Raw genomic sequence first — 17,946 nt, 5'->3', positions numbered from 1 at the left:
AACAGAGAAGAAGCTGAAAGTTTGAGTTTAAAGAAAGCCAACAGGGGAGAACAGTAGGAGGAAGGGGAATGGCTCAAACACTCACATGCTGCAGAACAATGGCAATAGCAGGAATCAAGAGAGCCAGTGCGGAACACAGCACCTTCCGGGGCAGAGTGGAAGTGATAGTGGGGAAGAGGTGGCCCTAAGCAGACTCCTCGTGGGGTTTTGCAGGAAAAGGAGGGTGGCGGCAGGAGGGGAGTAAAGACAAGTTGTTTTTTTCTTAGGAGAGGGAAATGGGAGCATGTTATATGCAAAAGGGAAGTTGAAAACAAAGAAAATGCAAGAGAAATGGGCGGAAGCTATGGTGTGGTGGTTAGGAGCTTCACTCTGCAACAAGTTTGAATCCCAGCAGAGAAGCTGCTTAGTCAGCTTTCTTTACTGCTGTGACCAAAAGGCCTGACCATCAGAACAATTTTAGAGGAGGAAGGAAAAGTTTATTTGAGGTTCACAGTTTCAGAGGTCTCAGTCCACAGAAGTCTGGGCCCAGGGTGAGGTAGAATGTCATTTTGGAAGTGAGGCAAAAGAAAACAGCTTAGAACGAACGTGACAATAAGGAAGCAGAGAGAGCTCCAAGGACAAAATATAAGCCCCAAAGGACACCCCCAGTGACCCACCTCCTCCAGCCACACCCTACCTGCTTCCGGTTACCAACCAGTTAATCCATTCAAGCGAATTAACACACTGATTAGGTGAAGGCTCTCATAACCCAATCATTTCACCTCTGAACTTTTTGTGTTGTCTCACGCGAGCTTTTGGGGGACACATCGTAACTGAACTGTAACAGGGATCTTGTACAAGCTGCCTATCCACTGGTGCCTCTGTTTCTCCACCCCAAAAGTAAGGATAATAACAGTACCCATGCTATATGGGTTGCTATAAAAACAAAATGAGATAATCCATACAAAGTGTCTGCGACAGATAAATGTTCAGTGAGATTTAGCTCTTCTCATAAAATTGGATACAAAAGAGAAAAAGAACCTGAGGAAATGGTTAGTAGTAGGAGACTGGGCCTTCAAGGGGCATGGAGGACTCCTGTTCCTGTCCAACAAAGGAAGTTGACCAAATATGTGCAATGACTTTGAGGTGGAGAAGAGCAGTCATATGGGTCTCTCCAAACTTTTCCTTAATCATTCCCCTGCAGGGGCCTTCAGAGCAGCCAGTTTTACACAACCTTCCTGAACATTGCTTGAGCTTCCCATTTCTAGATTTTTGCATCCTGTGCTCTATTTCCACCCAACTTCTGTCCTTTCTTCAAGTCTCAGTTTAAACTGAATTGGCCTCTGTCAGAAAAAAAACGTTAGCGAACATGGGGAACAGTGTTGGCCAAAGCACAGTGTTATATTGTGTGCATGAATGAATATGTAAAAGCCATTGCCACCATTGTGAAAAATTATAATGCATCAAAACCAAATATGAAAAAGACCACCTTATAAAAAGACGATAAAGTAAATTTAAATAATTTTTAAATATTTAGAAAAGAAAACAGTAAGACATTACCATCTGTGAGAATATCCAGTAATACAATCTCTCTCTCTCACCTGAATTCTAAAGAAATTAATAAGACAAAAAAGGGCAGATGGAAACTAAAAATATGCTTTTTTTCACTGATAGAAGTGTGCAAGAAGGAAAAGAATGGGAGGGCCCAGTGGGCCTGCCAACAATACAAGGTAGAGCTACCCCCCACCTATCAGCCACCCTCCTGGGAGGCCTCTGCATGAAAGGCTGGTAATGAAGAACACACAGGAAAGTTCTGTACCTGTCAGAGCTCAGGTAGTACTTCTCAAATTCATCACTCAAAAAAGTCACCCCATTCCAATGAGCACAGGGGTGAAGACAGGCCAGAAATGATTTAGAAAGAAATTTATTTCAGGGAAGATCTCTCCCTGAGGAAACCAGTAGAGACAGGCCCTCCTCTCTAGTAAATTCTAATTCAAGCTGAGTTGGAGTTGAGAATACAAACAGGGGAAGCCTGTACAGAAGAACATGGGCATTTCCTTTACCTAATATTTCTTTTTTGTACTTAATTTTTTTCCTTCATATTCTCCCTCAGGTTTGGTTGAGGATTTTAAAACTCAAGGTGGGAGTTCTCCCAGCTGCCCTCAATCCCTCCCACTGCCTCATTTTCCTCTGGCAGAATGGATACTCCCTCTGCAAGTACACTTGAATAAAGAAAGACTCCACTTTATGGCTAGTTTCATGAACTTTAAACTAAGAGAACATTCAATATAATATTTTAGGTGTCAAAACTGGTTAGCTTCAGATTCAAAGAAATAACCAAGTGATAACTCATTTTTCTCAAGGGTACAAAGCAAGGGGCTACCAGAATCAACTGGTCAACAGAAACTAAAATTTTAAACAAGAAAAAAAAGATCTGTAAATAAGAAATTTTAACCCAAGCATTGAGAGCAACAGTCAATAGAATTTTCTGGAGTAATGAAAATATCTTGTATTTGTATTCACCAAAGCAACAGCCACTATCACTAGTGGTTGCTGTGCACCTGATGTAAGGACAGCGTGATCGAGAAACTGAAAATTTAATTTTATGTTGTTACAATTAATTTAAACTTATTCAAATATAATTTCCCATCAGCCTCCTGGGAAACAACCCTGACATGGACCTAACCATGTAAGAAAGTTACATGGGCATCTGGTGGGTGCTATCCCAGTCCTGATTCGCTGAATTACACAAAACTTGCATAAAAATCATAAAACTCCCAATAACTCATTTGAAACTTTTACACATGTGGAACAGAGAACAGGTCCTATTGGTGTTGTCTGGCCCATGAGAGGGAGCCCCCATTTGGGGTCATTGCTAAAAGCCTGAAGACATACCAATTTAAATAGTACTATTGCATTTATCTCTGCATAGAATGTATGGGTAACTTCTGAGTTAAATTACAGAATGCATGATTGCCTTGAAGTCAACATTTAACTCTTTTTTATACTTCATTCTAAATTGGCCCTGATGGGTAAAGACATCTTAGTTATCAATTGTCACAATAATACTGCACAACAAACTATCCCCTCAAACTCAGAAGCTTAAAACATAATCATTTGTTTTTGCTCATAAGTTAATGATTTGGCAATTTATGTATTTTCTTTTTTTATTGATTTTTTTTTAAAAAAATGACAGCGGAATGCATTACAATTCTTATTACACGTATACAGCATAATTTTTCATATCTCTGGTTGTATATAAAGTATGTTGCCAACAATTTGTGTCTTCATACATGTACTTTGGATAATGATTTCTATCACCTTCCACCATCCTTGCTAATTGCCTGCCTCCTCCCTTTCCCTCCCACCCCTCTGCCCCATCTAGAATTCATCTGTTAGAAATTTAGACAGGGTTCAGCTGAGTGATTCTCCTGGTCTCTTCTGGAGCTCACTCACATGTCTGATAGTTACCAATCAGCTGTGGTAATGTGGATGACTGGGCCATGTGACACTTGTTCTCCCACAGGGTACCCTAGGCACACTGTTATGGTGAAGGCAGAGACATGAGCCAACAATTCCAATTATGCAGTGTTTTTCAAGCCTCTGCTTAAACCTACTGGCAAAGAATACCACATGGGAAATTTGAATATCATAGTGGGTTGGCACTACTGGTCTACATGGCAAAGGGTTTAGATACAGGAAGGGGTGAAAAGCTGAGGCCAATAATGCAATTAATGTGCCACACTCACATTGTCAAGCCCTAAAACCTTTCTTCCTGAAAAAATAACTGAACTAAACCACACTCATGTATAAATATATTCTTAAAGTCCCAGTAACTTACTTACACCTTTAAACATGTAAAACAGGGATCACACTCTGCCACCTCAACCAAAAGACATCACTCTGAGCATCTGGTCCATATAAGAAGGGCACTCCTGTTTTAGGACCAAGCAAATGAAAGGTCTAAAGAGAAAAGACTACCTAAAATAGAATTTATATTTATATAAAGTAAATTTATATTTACTTCAAACATATTATATGCACTCAACTGGGAACTTTTTCTTAATTAGGTAAAATATATAAGGTATGCCTGGCCATACATTAATGAAACCGATTTTGAACAACTGATATGCAGATAACTTTTCTAAGGTAATCAATGCACTTTTCCGATGACATTGGCATTAGTCAAAATGTTTTAGAATATCTCTTTTATAACTGCTATCTGCTATCAGCAACCAAGTAATCATTCTTTTACTATTCCATAACATTCAGGATGTTTTCAGTCACAAGCACCAAAAAGAAACAATTAAAATGACTAAAGAGTAAAGGGAATTATCTCACATTAAGGAGTTCTTGAGGCAGGGCTGGCATGACCAATCATTGGGTATGCTAAGAACTGAGGAATTCCCCAAGACACAGAACCTTTAGTGCTAAAACTGGGAAAGTTCCAGGCAAAGCAAAACCCATTAGCTATTTCTTGAGCTTCTCCATGAGACCTTAAAGATCCCACGTCCTTCCTTCCATGAAGATTATGCCATTATAACATGTTATCCTAAAGGCCAACCAGCATCTATCAAGGTTGAAAAATAGCAACAATTATTTGGGACAATATTCAAAATAGAAATGAACCATTTCCTCCCATAGGTGTCCTTTTATCTGAAGAGCCTATTTTCCAAAAGTTCTTCAGTGACTTCGCCCCTATTTCACTGGCCTGGATTTGATCCCATGCCCCTTGCCCAGATTAGCTTAGGTTCTTCAAGAACCATCCCTGAGGCTGGCTTCAGCCAATTTTTCCTTACTTCCTGGCTACGTTGGAGGAATGTGGATCCTGGAACCAAATTGGTATGTCAGGAACAGAAAGAGAGGAATCAACAGAGAAGGATGCTCATCCTCTGGGGTGGAAAATGTGCATCATTGAGTGTATACACTGGAGATTCAGAGCTATGGAAGCATTAAAAATTATATATAACATGGAGTTTGTTACAGGAATTTGAGATTCTACATTAGCAGGTGGGAGCGGGTTAAATTGTCTACAGCCCCCTACTGCCGCTTGTCTGGTGTAGGGCCTGAGGTTAGCCGGGCAGGCAGCCTGGCTCAGCAGGGAAGCCGAAGGTGGAGTCCCAGCAAGATGAAGCTGCTGCAGGCCCACTGACCACCCAGGAGCTGCACACGCAGGCCCAGGAGTTTGGAAAGATTAAGGAAATCCAAGTCCCACAAAGGGAGACAGCAATCAGCGTCAACTCAGTTTTTCTGCCCCTTGCAGCAACCTTCAACGGGTGAGAAAATGGTTATGTCCTTGCTAATGCCAGAAGTCTGCATACAAGGGAATTCTGGGAAATGTAGTTCCAGGTCACGTAGCTTAACGCTGTACAAAGCGATACTGTCATCCTGAGTGTGACTTTGATTCTTAGAAACGGCCTAGTTAAAACCTCAAGCAAATTTGAGGAAGTAAAGTGCACCTGGCACTTAACTCTTCTGGAAGAATATGTCACTCTCTTATTTTCTTTCATTTTTCTCACTATGCCCAGCTGTCAGCTCTGATGGCCCAACCAAAGCAAAGTGAGAAGGACAACATGCCAAGTTCTTCAATCACCCCATTAACTCACCATTTGGACATGCTGTGGTAGGGCCTGTGACGGATATACTGCTGATGATCCCCAGGGGGAAAGTCAGTTTAATCTATAAAGTTTGGTCAACCCATACATCTTATTGAACTCAGTAAATCAAAAAGCAATGTACCCATGAGATAAATATAAATAAATTCTCTTTGAGGTTTTAAAAAATATTTTATTTGTTCTTTTTAGTTCTACATGAAAGTAGAATATATTTTGACATATCATACATACATGGGGTATAACTTCCCATTATTGTAGTTGTACATGATGTGGAGTTACACTGGCCATGTATTCATATACAAACATAGGAAAGTTATGTCCAATTCATTCTACTGTCTTTCCAATTCCCATTCCCACTCACTTCCCCCAACTCCATCCTGTCCAATCTGGTGAACCTCCACCTCACATCTCACTCTAACCCACCCTCTCCTGCCTATCTTATTGTGAGTCAGCATCCACATATAGAGAAAACATACAGCCTTTGGTTTTTTTTGGAATTGGCTTATTTCACTTAGCATAATGGTCTCTAGTTCCATCCATTTACTGGCAAATGCCGTAATTTTGTTCTTCTTTATGGCTGAGTAATATTCCATTGTGTATATGTACCACATTTTCCTTATCCATTCATTTGTTGAAGGGTACCTAGGTTGATTCCACAGCTTATCTATTGTGAGTTGAACTGCTATAAACATTGATATGTGGCTGCATCACTATAGTATGCTGAATTGCCATACCACTTTCCATAATGGTTGCACCAATCTGCAGTCCCACCAGCAGTGTATGAGTGTACCCTTTTCCCACATCCTCCACAACATTTATTATTGCTTGTTTTCTTGATAATTGCCATCCTGACTGGAGTGAGATGAAATCTAAGTGGAGTTTAATTTACATTTCTCTTATTGCTTGTGATGTTGAACATTTTTTTCATATATTTGTTAACAAACATATTTTTTTTCTGTGAAATATCTGTTAAGTTCCTTTGCCCATTTACTGATTGGGTTATTTGGGGTTTTGGTGTTAAGTTTTGTGAGTTCTTTATATATCCTGGAGATTAATGCTCTATTTGGGGTGCTGGTGGCAAAGATTTTCTCCCATTCTGTATGGTCTCTCTTCATGGTCTTGATTGTTTCCCTTCCTGTGAAGAAGCTTTTTAGTTTGATTCCATCCCATTTATTGATTATTGATTTTACTTCTTGAGCACCATTTGTTGAAGAGGCTATCTTTTCTCCAATGTATGTTTATGGCATTTTTGTGTAGTATGAGATAACTATATGTATGTGGGCTTGTCTCTGTGTTTTTATTCTATACCATTGGTCTTCATGTCTGTTTTGGTGCCAATTCTATGATGTTTCTGTTACTATAGTTCTGTAATATAATTTAAGGTTTGGTATTGTAATGCTTCCTGCATCACTTTTCTCACTGTCCCTCTGCAGTTTTGAAATGTGTATTAAGTCTAAAAGAGGTGGGAGACAGGGGAGGAAGGGACATGAAAAGCGAAGATCAAGATCTATATGAGACAAGCAGGGTCAGAGGCCATTAAGTTCAAGAGTATTATTTAAAGGTGATTACTATATCTATATACACATCACAGAAGCCCCAAATTTTATAGGAAAGAGCAGTATGCAAACATCGTGTCAGAGATCATCGTAAGCTCAACAACATATATATATATATATATATATATATATATATATATATATATATCAAGTATTTTAAAATATTTATTTAAAAATGAGAAGCTTTACACAAAAACATGAGTGAATCTCAAATGGAAAGAACTAGACACAAAATACTACACAGTGTATAATTCTGTTTGTAGGACATTAAAAACAGGCAAAACTAATCTAAAGTGGAAAAAAGTCAGAAGAGTTTATCTTGGACTATGGGGCCGAAAAGAACAGGAAAGGAGCCTGAGAAAACTTTCAGAGATGACAAGTATATGTGTAGATATGTATCTGTGTGTGTATGTCTGTGTGTGTATATAGACATATATATGTATATGTGTGCAGAGGGGAGAGAGGGGAGGGGTAGGGCTGTGGGCATTGAAAGGATAGTAGAATGAGACACTATTACCCTTTATATATGTATGATTTCACTACTGATGTGAGTCTGCACGAGGTACAGCCAGAGGAATGAGAAGCTGTGCTCCATTTGTGTAAAATGCATTCTACTATTATATATAGGTAATTAGAACAATTTAAAAAAAAAAAAATAGAAGGGAGGACTTGGGTTGTGGCTCAGTGGTAGAGCACTTGCCTAGCACGTGCAAGGCCCTGGTTTGATCCTCAGCACCACATAAGAATAAATAAACAAAATAAAGGTATTTGTTCATCTACAACTAAAAATATATTTTAAAAAAATAGAAGGGAGACCAGTAGAATAGAAGAAGGGGATCAGGGAGAGGGAGGGGAGGGAAAGGGGAGGTACTAGGGAATGAAATTGATCAAATTATACTGTTTTATTGTAAGCTTGTATGAATATATTATAACAAATCCCTCCCCCAAAAAAGAAAAGAAACATGACCCAAAATAAAAAAAAGAACAAAGATGGCAAAATATTAATTGTAAAATCTAGTTGTTAGGTAAACAGTTGAGGCTAAGATTAAATCATAGATATAATACCAACATACTGACTGAGGAAGAGACGGTAAAGAAGTCATTGGGGAAGGATTAAAAAAAGGATTTAAAAGTTACTATCAATTAAGAGGAAGGTATCAAAAGGCAGGTCAAACATTCAGAACATTTTATGTGCTCATTCTTTAAAAGTTCTTTTTCTCTCGCCATTGCTACGTACTTGCTGTGTGATTACCCTAAGCTCAATACTCTGCAAGTACTGTCCATCGCACACTAAGAATCTTTCTCTATCTCTTCTCCTTTCCATGGCCCTGTATCAGTCAGCTATAATATAGAATACTGCAGAACAAACCACCACTAAACTCAGTGGTTTGCAACAACAAACCATTATTTTTTGCTTATGTATTTACAGAGTGGCCAGGGATTGGCCTCTCTAGGTTGGCTCTACTTATCTAGGTTCCAGACTCCATGTCTCTCATCCTTCTTGGGCCAGCAGACTTCCTGAGTCACGTTCTTTTCATCATGATGATTGCAACAAAGGCATCAAGAACATCTCGAGACTTTGGTCCCATCATCTATGCTAAAATTCCATTATCTAAAGCAATTAGCACAAATAATTAACACAACTAAATCACAGGCCCCCGTGGAAAGTTGGGTTCACCTCAAGTTCCTTGGTTATCCCAGAGTTTAGTGAGGTGAGCTCTTTTTTGTCTGCTCGATGGGCTCTCCATGGTTTTCACTGTGCAGAAAAAAACAAATCTTGAGTGTACAAATAGACCAATTCAAGTGGACTGTTCTATTTTACCTCTTCAGCTTCCCTCAAGGTAAAATCCCAAGGGGACACTTACAAACATCTGGCCAAGAGAGGGAATACAGGGTACTTATTTTTCTGCTTTAGGAGCAGTGAATTAGAGTTTCAATTTCTCCAGTTAAAAGTCGCCTTTTTACAACATCCTGTTGGCAGCCCTGTCATTAGGAAAAGAAATCTTTCAGGGAAAGGGTTATTGTCTAAAAAAGACACAAAGGGGTCTAGAGATTAAAGGACCCTCTCAGGTTGTCTTGAGTTTCCCAGAGCTCTCTGTTTCTATTTTGAGCAGAGCGTTTGGCTTCCCTTGTAGCCTCAAGTGAGCCTTTTGAGTCTCCCTGCAACACTTTTCTACTGTTTGCAAAAAGGGATAATAAGACTTGCTGCTGGGTAATGCATATAAAGTGCTCAGAGGAGCTCGGGAGGAAGGTAGGCTTCTCCAGGGGAAAGCTGTCAGCATGTTTTCTCCTGATCTCCAGATATTTTCAGTGTCTGGTACCCTCATTAGAGCATCTGGTCCTTTTTCAGAGAAGTTAGAGGAAAGGCAGAATAAATGGAACTGAGAGGATCCCTTCTTTCGCTTCTGCTGCAAAGAAGATATGTCAAGTTGAGAGATGAACGATTACTATTCTTCACTTGCTAACACTTTGTACCCTATTTTCAAATTAAGGAGCACATTGTTGGCACGCCCGAAAGGTTAAACACTCCCACTTCATTGCTGCAGTCACTAATTGGTGCTTTATCACCATTTCTGTGGAAGGAACGTCTTGTCTGCACTGCATAATCCTTCCCCCACAGGGCTGGGTGAGATTTGGAGAGCATCTCGAGTTTCTAAAGTTAGATCATAAATCTCTCTCTTGCTTGTGAGGAGGTATTACACCCCAAAAGACCCCATCTGTTAATTATCTGCAACTTATTTTGAATTATATCAAAATAAAATGATCAAATTGATACATTTTTTTAACTTTTGAAAACTTATTTTTAACTTCTTTTTAATTATAAGGAAGCTCATTTTTTTCTTCTAGGGATATCTTTTAGACACAATGCAATCAACTTTAATACCATAAATAATTCAAAGTGGTAACTGCATAATATATTATCTTCATGATCTTATTTTAAAAGTGTCACCTGTGGAGATAGGAAGAGGACTGGGTTGTAAAGATTGGACACAGCTGGGAGTAGTGCCACATGCCTATAATCTCAGCGGCTTGGGAGGCAGAGGCAGAAGGATCACAAGTTCAAAGACAGCCTCAGCAACTTAGTGAGGCCCTCAGCAACTTAGCAAGATCCTGTCTCAATATAAAAAATAAAACGGGGCTGGGTTATGGCTTAGTGGTTGAGCACCCCTGGGTTCAAAAAAAAATTCACAGATGCTCATGACCCCATCTGTACACATTCTCTTGTATACTTAAATCATCTCTAGATCACTTATAAGACCTAATTCAATATGAATGCTAGGTAAATTGCTATTATACTATATTGTTTGGGAATACTGATAAGGAAAAGTCTATTCAGCATAGATGCAATTTCATTTTTTATATATTTTCCGTCCATAGTTGGTTGAATACATGGATGGGGAATCCAAAGAGGACGGACTATATTAGGCTTCAATAAGTTAAAAAATATGCAAGTAAAAAAATTACAAACGCAAAATAGAAAGTGTTAAGGTAAGACTTACACCTAACTTTCTATCTTCACTGCCATGACCTGAAAGAGGAGAAGAGACAACAATATTCTTTCTGTCTGGTCAGGCAAGTGGCTTTGCTCTACAGACCCAGCTACCCTCCCATGGAGCATCCCAAGTCTGACCTTAGGAAAGAAGCAGGGACCCTGCCTGGCAGTAGTCCAAGCCACATTTGCTAGTCCAGTGCTGCTAGCAACAGAAGCGTTATTTTGACCTCCAATTCCCATTGTTTATGTGTGTTTCTCAACTGATGCCAAAGATAGAAGGGGAAGAGATATAACTAATTATCGCCCCTTAAACCTCAACAACTTCTTTCTCAGAAGTTAAAAAATGAAGACAGGCCAGGCATGGTGGCACATATCTGTAATCCCAGGGTTCAGGAGGCCGAAAAGCAGGAGGATCAAAGCCAGCCTTAGCAACTTATCGATGTACCTAAGCAACTCAGTGAGACCCTATCTCTAAATAAAATAGAAAAAGAGCTGGGGGTGTGACTCAGTGGTTGAGTGCCTCTGAGTTCAATCCCTGGTATCAAAAAAAAAGATCAGAATAAAGGTATGACTCTTCTTTTTAAACAAGACCAGAGAATGTGAGTTCTTAATGTTTGGGTCTCAAAACAAACTGGATAATAAGGAAAGAAAAGAATAAAATTGATTTATCTCCTCTATATAATATTTTCCTGTGCTAACTACAGGAACTGCTTTCATGTGCAAACGCTGGAATGGGGATTTGGAGTGACTTCATGTCATGGCAGAGATCATCCTTTTGCTGAATTAGGCATCACAGTCACCAATTACTATAGATGGGAAGTGCAACCACAATATTTCGTAGTCCTTTCCTTTGATCTGGGCTTGGACTTTTGATATACTGTTTTTATTACATAGCAAACATAAGATAAGTACAGTCTTAAAAGGTGCTGTCTATTTGAATGTGCCCTTTCTTGCAATTGGGAACCCTTTCACCACCACATGAAGAAGCCTGGAAGAGCCAGCCAGAGAATGAGAGGCCACACTGGAAAAGAGACCAGCCAGCCCAGCCAATGCCCCAGACATAGACATAAGATCATCCAAGACCATTGTGCCCAGCTGAGCAGTCCAGAGGAGAAGAGCCACCTGGACAACACCTAGAATTTTGAAAATTAAAAAAATGTGTTACCACTACACAGCTATTAGAATGGCAAAAATTCAAACCCCTGACTACATCAAATGCAGTATAGATATGTAACGGGATCTTTCATTGATTGAAGATGAGAATACAAAACAATACAGCCATTTTGGAAGACAGTTTGGCAGTTTCTTAAGATCTAAATATACTCTTACTATACTTCCAGCAATCACATTCTTTGGTAGCTTCCCAAAGGAGTTATAAAACATGTCTATCCAAAAGCCTATGTACTGATGTTTATAGCTGTTTCTTTCATAATTACTTAACTTGGAAACAATCAAGATGATTTTCAGAAGATAAATGGATAAATAAACTGTGGTGCATCCCAACAATAAAATATTATTCGATGCTAAAAAATAAATGGCTACCAAACTATGGAAGAACCTTACTGCACATTACTACATGAAAAGAAGCCAATTTAAAAAGGCTACACATGGTAGGATTTCAATGATAAGACATTCTGGGAAAAGCAAAATATGAAGATGGTAAAAATGTCAGTGGTTTTCAGGGTTTGGAGGAAAGACAGATGAATAAGCAGAGCACGGAGGATTTGGGAGGCAGTGAAACTATACTGTATAATAAATACTGTGATAATAGATACACCATTTTACCCATGTTAAACCCCATAGGATGAACACTAAGAATTAACCCTATAATGTAAACTACAGATTTTTGGTGATGATATGTCAGGGGGGGTCCATCCACCTCTCTGGTGCAGAGTGTGGTCATGAGAGAGACTGTGAGAGAGCAAGGAGCAGAGGGCATTATGGGGGAATTCTTTGCATTTCCTGCTCAGTTGTGTTTTGTTGTTGTTGTTGTTGTTTTGAGAATTTAAAAACTCTCTTAAAAAAATTAAGTTCACTAAAAACTGCCTATTATTCTAAGGCACTAGGTTTGGAAGTGGCTTGTTACTTAGAAAAACCATATACAGGGTCAACCTTAGATGGGAGGCAGGATCAAAGGGGAATCAAATCTATCACCTCAGACCTCAAATACACAAATGAGAAGACACATGGTCAAATAGAAGCCTTGGAATTCAGGAATGACTTACACCCATACCTAGAGTTTGGCACATGAGTTAACATTTAACTTTGCTGAGTCTATCATTTTATAAGAAGGACTCAACTTACCAGCCCTATCACATGCTATTTTAGCTTCTTCCTTATTTTTTTTTAATTTTTTAAAGAGAGAGAGAGAGAGAATTTTTTAATATTTATTTTTTAGTTTTCAGCGGACACAACATCTTTGTTTGTATGTGGTGCTGAGGATCGAACCCGGGCCGCACGCATGCCAGGCGAGCATGCTACCGCTTGAGTCACATCCCCAGCCCCTTCTTCCTTATTTTTTAAGTATATTTTTTATTTTATTTTTTAGTTGTAGTTGGACACAGTATCTTTATTTGATTTATTAATGTTTTCTATGTGGTGCTGAGGATCCAACCCAGCGCCTTGCACATGCTAGGTGAGCGCTCTACCGCTGAGTCACAATCCCAGCTCCTTCTTCCTTATTTTTAAGGGAAAAATTCTTTCCATTGAGGCCTGGCAGTAAAATTCCTATTTCTAGATGCTTCAAAAAGAGAACCTAAGGTAACAAATGTAATTCCTATGTTTGTTTTTAAAGAGGCAGAAGACATGAAATGCTTCAACTTGAGCAGTTCCATGTGTACCTGTCCAGCATGTACCTGTCCTGTCCCAACCACCCTCTCAATATGGTTGCAGTTATGAGCACCAAGGAGGGTGGGAGTCAGTATTGGTTTCTTCTAAAGGAGTGAGCTTACCACATCCCACCCTTCCCTCCTTCCCACCTTGCTCCCTACCTTTCTCTCTCCCACATACCAGCAAACAATGTTGACCCAGTCTCTTATTAAAAGACTCTGATACTTTTGACCCAGGATTTCTCTGGATGTCATGGATAATGTGCCAAGAACTTTGCCTTGGAAGATAAAGTAAGAAAATTCCCTATGGATGAAAAACCAAACTTGGGGTCCTGAGTTCAGATTCCAAGCCCAGCAAGGTTTGGCTCTAGGCTGGTATGCAGGCTGAAGTCGTCATCTAGCTCCGCAATGGATTTGGGGAGTCAGAGAGGAGGGGGACAGAGCACAACTTATTCATAGAGGGAGCTGGCAATGGTTTAAAATTAGCACAATCTCCTGAATTGATTAGAATTCCATAAAGGCCGATAATTATCGCTAACCATATGCCTCTTGTCTATGTGCTTCTCTATTCAACATAAGAATGACAACTCAATCACAGACTGGTCCCAAAATTGAACTTCTATCCCTGAGCCACTTTATTCCTAGTCTCCTCCTCCATTCATAGAAAAATCCAGAAATGTGAAGAAACCTATCCTGGACCAATGATAAGATATCTCCACCCTCACTCCACTTACCCACCCAAGAAGGCAGGAATGATTAAGAAAGCTAAGTCTACAAATTCAGAGAGGTTTTTCTAATTTGGGTCAAACAATACGTCAAAAGTTAGAACTCCCTAAATTCTTCATCTATGACTATACAAGTCAAGAAAAGTGAGATGTTAAGCTCAGAGAAACATGTTTATTTACTGTAGTGCAAGTTTCTTAAAAATGTGTGTGCATGCAAATCCACACGTATTAATATCTTTCCCTCTAACAACACATCATGAGATTAGAACATAGTTTTAAACTATATTATTTCCTTTACCAACATCAATAAAGCACTGCCCAACCAGATGCCGGCAAGAATACAAAACTGATTTGAATTCCCATACCCCCCTGATGGAAGTGCAAATTGTTACAGGGCTTTTTCTCCAGAGAGCCTGTGGTTAAACATTTGCAGTACAGCAGTGGGGTATCTAGGGAATGTTTAAATCATGCAGGGTGCTTAGTTGCAGACAACAAAATTCAGTCCAGTTTAAGTAGACCTGCAGAAGGAACATCAAAAAATTTTAGGAAGCTGCTGGGATGGAAAGGTTTATTTCAAATACTCTGGTGTCTTGGATACACATGAGCATGAACCTGAACCATCATTGATATCTCGCTGTGGAAATTCACAAGCAGAAAATGTGTGACCATCATTGATGCCCCAGAGCACAGAGACTTTTTCAGAAACATGTTTACAGGCACATCTCAGGCTAACTTTGGTGCCCTGATCATTGCTGTGATGTTGGTGAATTAGAAGCTGTTATGTCCAAGAATGGACAGACCTGTGGACATGCCCTTCTGGCTTAAACACTAAGTGTGAAACAAGAAAATGAATTCCACTGAGCAATCCCATAGCCAGAAGAGATACAGGACATTGTAAAGGAAGTCAGCACCTAAATTAAGAAATGGGCTACAACCCTGATAGTTGTACCCAGTTCAGGCTAGAATGGTAACAACATGCAGGAGACAAATGTTGACATAACTTGGTTCAAGTAACTCCATGAAGGGATGTTGAGTCACCTTGGGTCAAAAGTATCAAAAGTCACCCATAAAGAGGGAAATACCAGTTAAACCATAGTGCTTAAGCTCAGATTTCATCTTTCCACCAACTTGACCAATTGACAAGTCATACATCTGCCTTCCTGGATGTCTGCAAAATTGGTGGTACTGGTATTGTTCCTGTGGGCCAATTGGAGAATTGTGTTCTTAGCCTGGTATGTTGGCCACTTTTCCTCAGCCAGTGTCACAGCTGAAGCAAAATCTGTTGAAATGCACCATGAAAATTTGAGCAAACCTCTTCCAGGGGACAATGTAAGCTTCAATGTCAAGAATGTGCCTGTTGAGGATACTCATCCCAGCAACGTGGTGGGTGACAGGAAGAATGGCCCAATGGAAGCATCTGGCTTCACTTCTCAAGAGATTATCTTAAACATCCAGGCCACTTCAGTGCTGGCATGATCCTGTACTGGATTATCAAGTGGCTCAGATTGCTTGCAAATTTGTTGAGCTAAAGAAGAAAATGGATTACCACCACTCAAGTAAGAAGCTGAGAACCTGGTGATGCTGCCATGGGTATGGCCCCCAGCAAGCCCGTGCAAGTTCTGAGCTTCCCTGACTATCCTCCTCAGGGTCATTTTTCTGTTCATGATCTGAAGCAGACAGTTGCTATGAGCATCATCGAAGTGTGAACTAGAAAGTGTCTGGTGCTGGGGAGGTCACTACATCTGCCCAGAAGACTCAGAGAGATAACTGAATATTGCCCTTAACACCATCCACCCCCATCTTAATCAATAGTAGAAGAAGAGTCTTGGAACATAATGTCTCAATTGCCTATTTAAGTTTAGTAGTAAATGACTGATTAATGATAAAAATGCATTATGAAACCTTCAGAAGGAAAAGGGAAAGCTTTGGGGACCATTTGGTTTTTATTTATGTGGGGGTGGGTGGATGGGGCTGGGATTTTGTGGCAGTTTTAAGTTGTTAAGTTTTATACTCAGTATGTTTTTGTGAAAAATTCTTGACTGAAAATCCATCACAGAATTTTGAGACCCATTAAAACAAAATTGAATGAGAAAGGGTTGGGAAGTGGGGGGAGGGGAGGCAAAATTAGGTCTAGTGTGACAAAAGCTATCCTGAGATTACATTTTATATGAAGGAGAAAAAAATAATAATTTTTAATTATTATTTTCATTTATAAAGGGAAAGTAGAGGCATTGAGAGAGAATAGTGAGTGTTAATCATTCAGAAATTGCTCTCATACCCAAAAGATATAACTAAGCTTCCACAGGGAATGGATAGAATTCAGTGGACAGCTGATATTTTTACCTGCCTGGCACCCCTCCTAAGTTTTATTATAGAATCTCACTTTTTCTTTGGGACACTACCTCTTCCTCATTCCATGTGGTCCTGTCAATCAAAGAACTTGCACCCACTGCCCATCCAGCAATAGGAACATACTCCAACTCAGGTCAGGGTTCCTCAAGGAATCCGGATCTTAAGCCAAACAACCCAAGGACACCCCACCACCACCACCATAAGTAAGCTGAAACTAAGTCTTTCCCATGATAATTCCCTAAAAATGCTGTTCATCGATCCCTGCTTCAGGATCCCCAGATTTCCCATTACTTTTGAGGTCTTGTTGCAAAACTCTTCCATCAAATCTGTGAGCTTTCCAGTGCCCTTTAAAAATATGACTGTTCCGTCTTGGTTAACTAGAGTCTGTTTCTATTGTTCGCCATCAAGAAACACTAGTTGATAAGTAAGTGTTGCTATAGAAAGAGGCTTGCATCTCCTATCAGGAAAATGGTTTTGCTTTAATTCTTGTTCACCAAATTATGGGGCATGTTGGTTTATTATAATAATGCCTCCCAATGAGCCTATTGCCTTTTTCAATGTGACATTCCTGTCCCTCCCATCAACACTCCATCCTGGAAGGAAAGGGGAAATACTGGGGAATAGTATTAGAACATTATATTGTTATATCATGTTCATTTATGAATATGTAATAATGAATTCCACCATCATGTACAATTATAATGTACCACTAAAAATACAGTAAAATAAATAAATGTAAGAAGGAGAAGAAGAAGACAGAGGAGATGAAGAAAAAGATCCCATCCTTGTAGTCTATTTCTTCACACCCTTGAACCTGGGCTGGCTTGGTGAGTTATTTTAACAACGAGAATATGTTGGAAAAGATGTCATGCATGGTTTCATGAGTTTAGACCTCAAGAGACCCTGAAACCACCATTCTGTGAGGAAGCCCAGGCTAGCCTGATGGAGGATGGAAAACCACTTACAGAATATCAGAGGCATCCTGCCAATAGCCAGATTGTGAGAAGGCATCTTGGACTCTGTGGCCCGAGACTAGTCATTTAGATGGCCACAGCCACCTGTGTGAACCTAGGTGAAACCAGCAGAAAAGCCACCCAGATTTCTGACCCACAGAAATGCAAGAAGTAATAAATGTTGTCGTTTCAAGCTATTAAGGTTTGGAGTGTTTTATTACACAATGATAGACAACCTATTGATGAGGAAAGAGTGGAGCACAGAACACTGCATCCATTGAGACACCTGGCAAACTGTTAGAGCATCATCCTGCACAAGGATGGGGAAGGGGAGGGGTGCGAATAGAAGGAAGGCTGGAGTGCAGATGGATTCCAGATGCAAGAAACAGTCAAACATTTCCTGCTCCCATCTGCCATTGGAAGAGAGGGCCAGCTGGCTCACACA

This window comes from Marmota flaviventris, chromosome 2, assembly GCF_047511675.1.
Source record: "Marmota flaviventris isolate mMarFla1 chromosome 2, mMarFla1.hap1, whole genome shotgun sequence".
Lineage (NCBI taxonomy): Eukaryota > Metazoa > Chordata > Mammalia > Rodentia > Sciuridae > Marmota > Marmota flaviventris.
The sequence above is the reverse complement of the archived record's forward strand: the minus strand, read 5'-3'. Positions refer to the sequence as shown.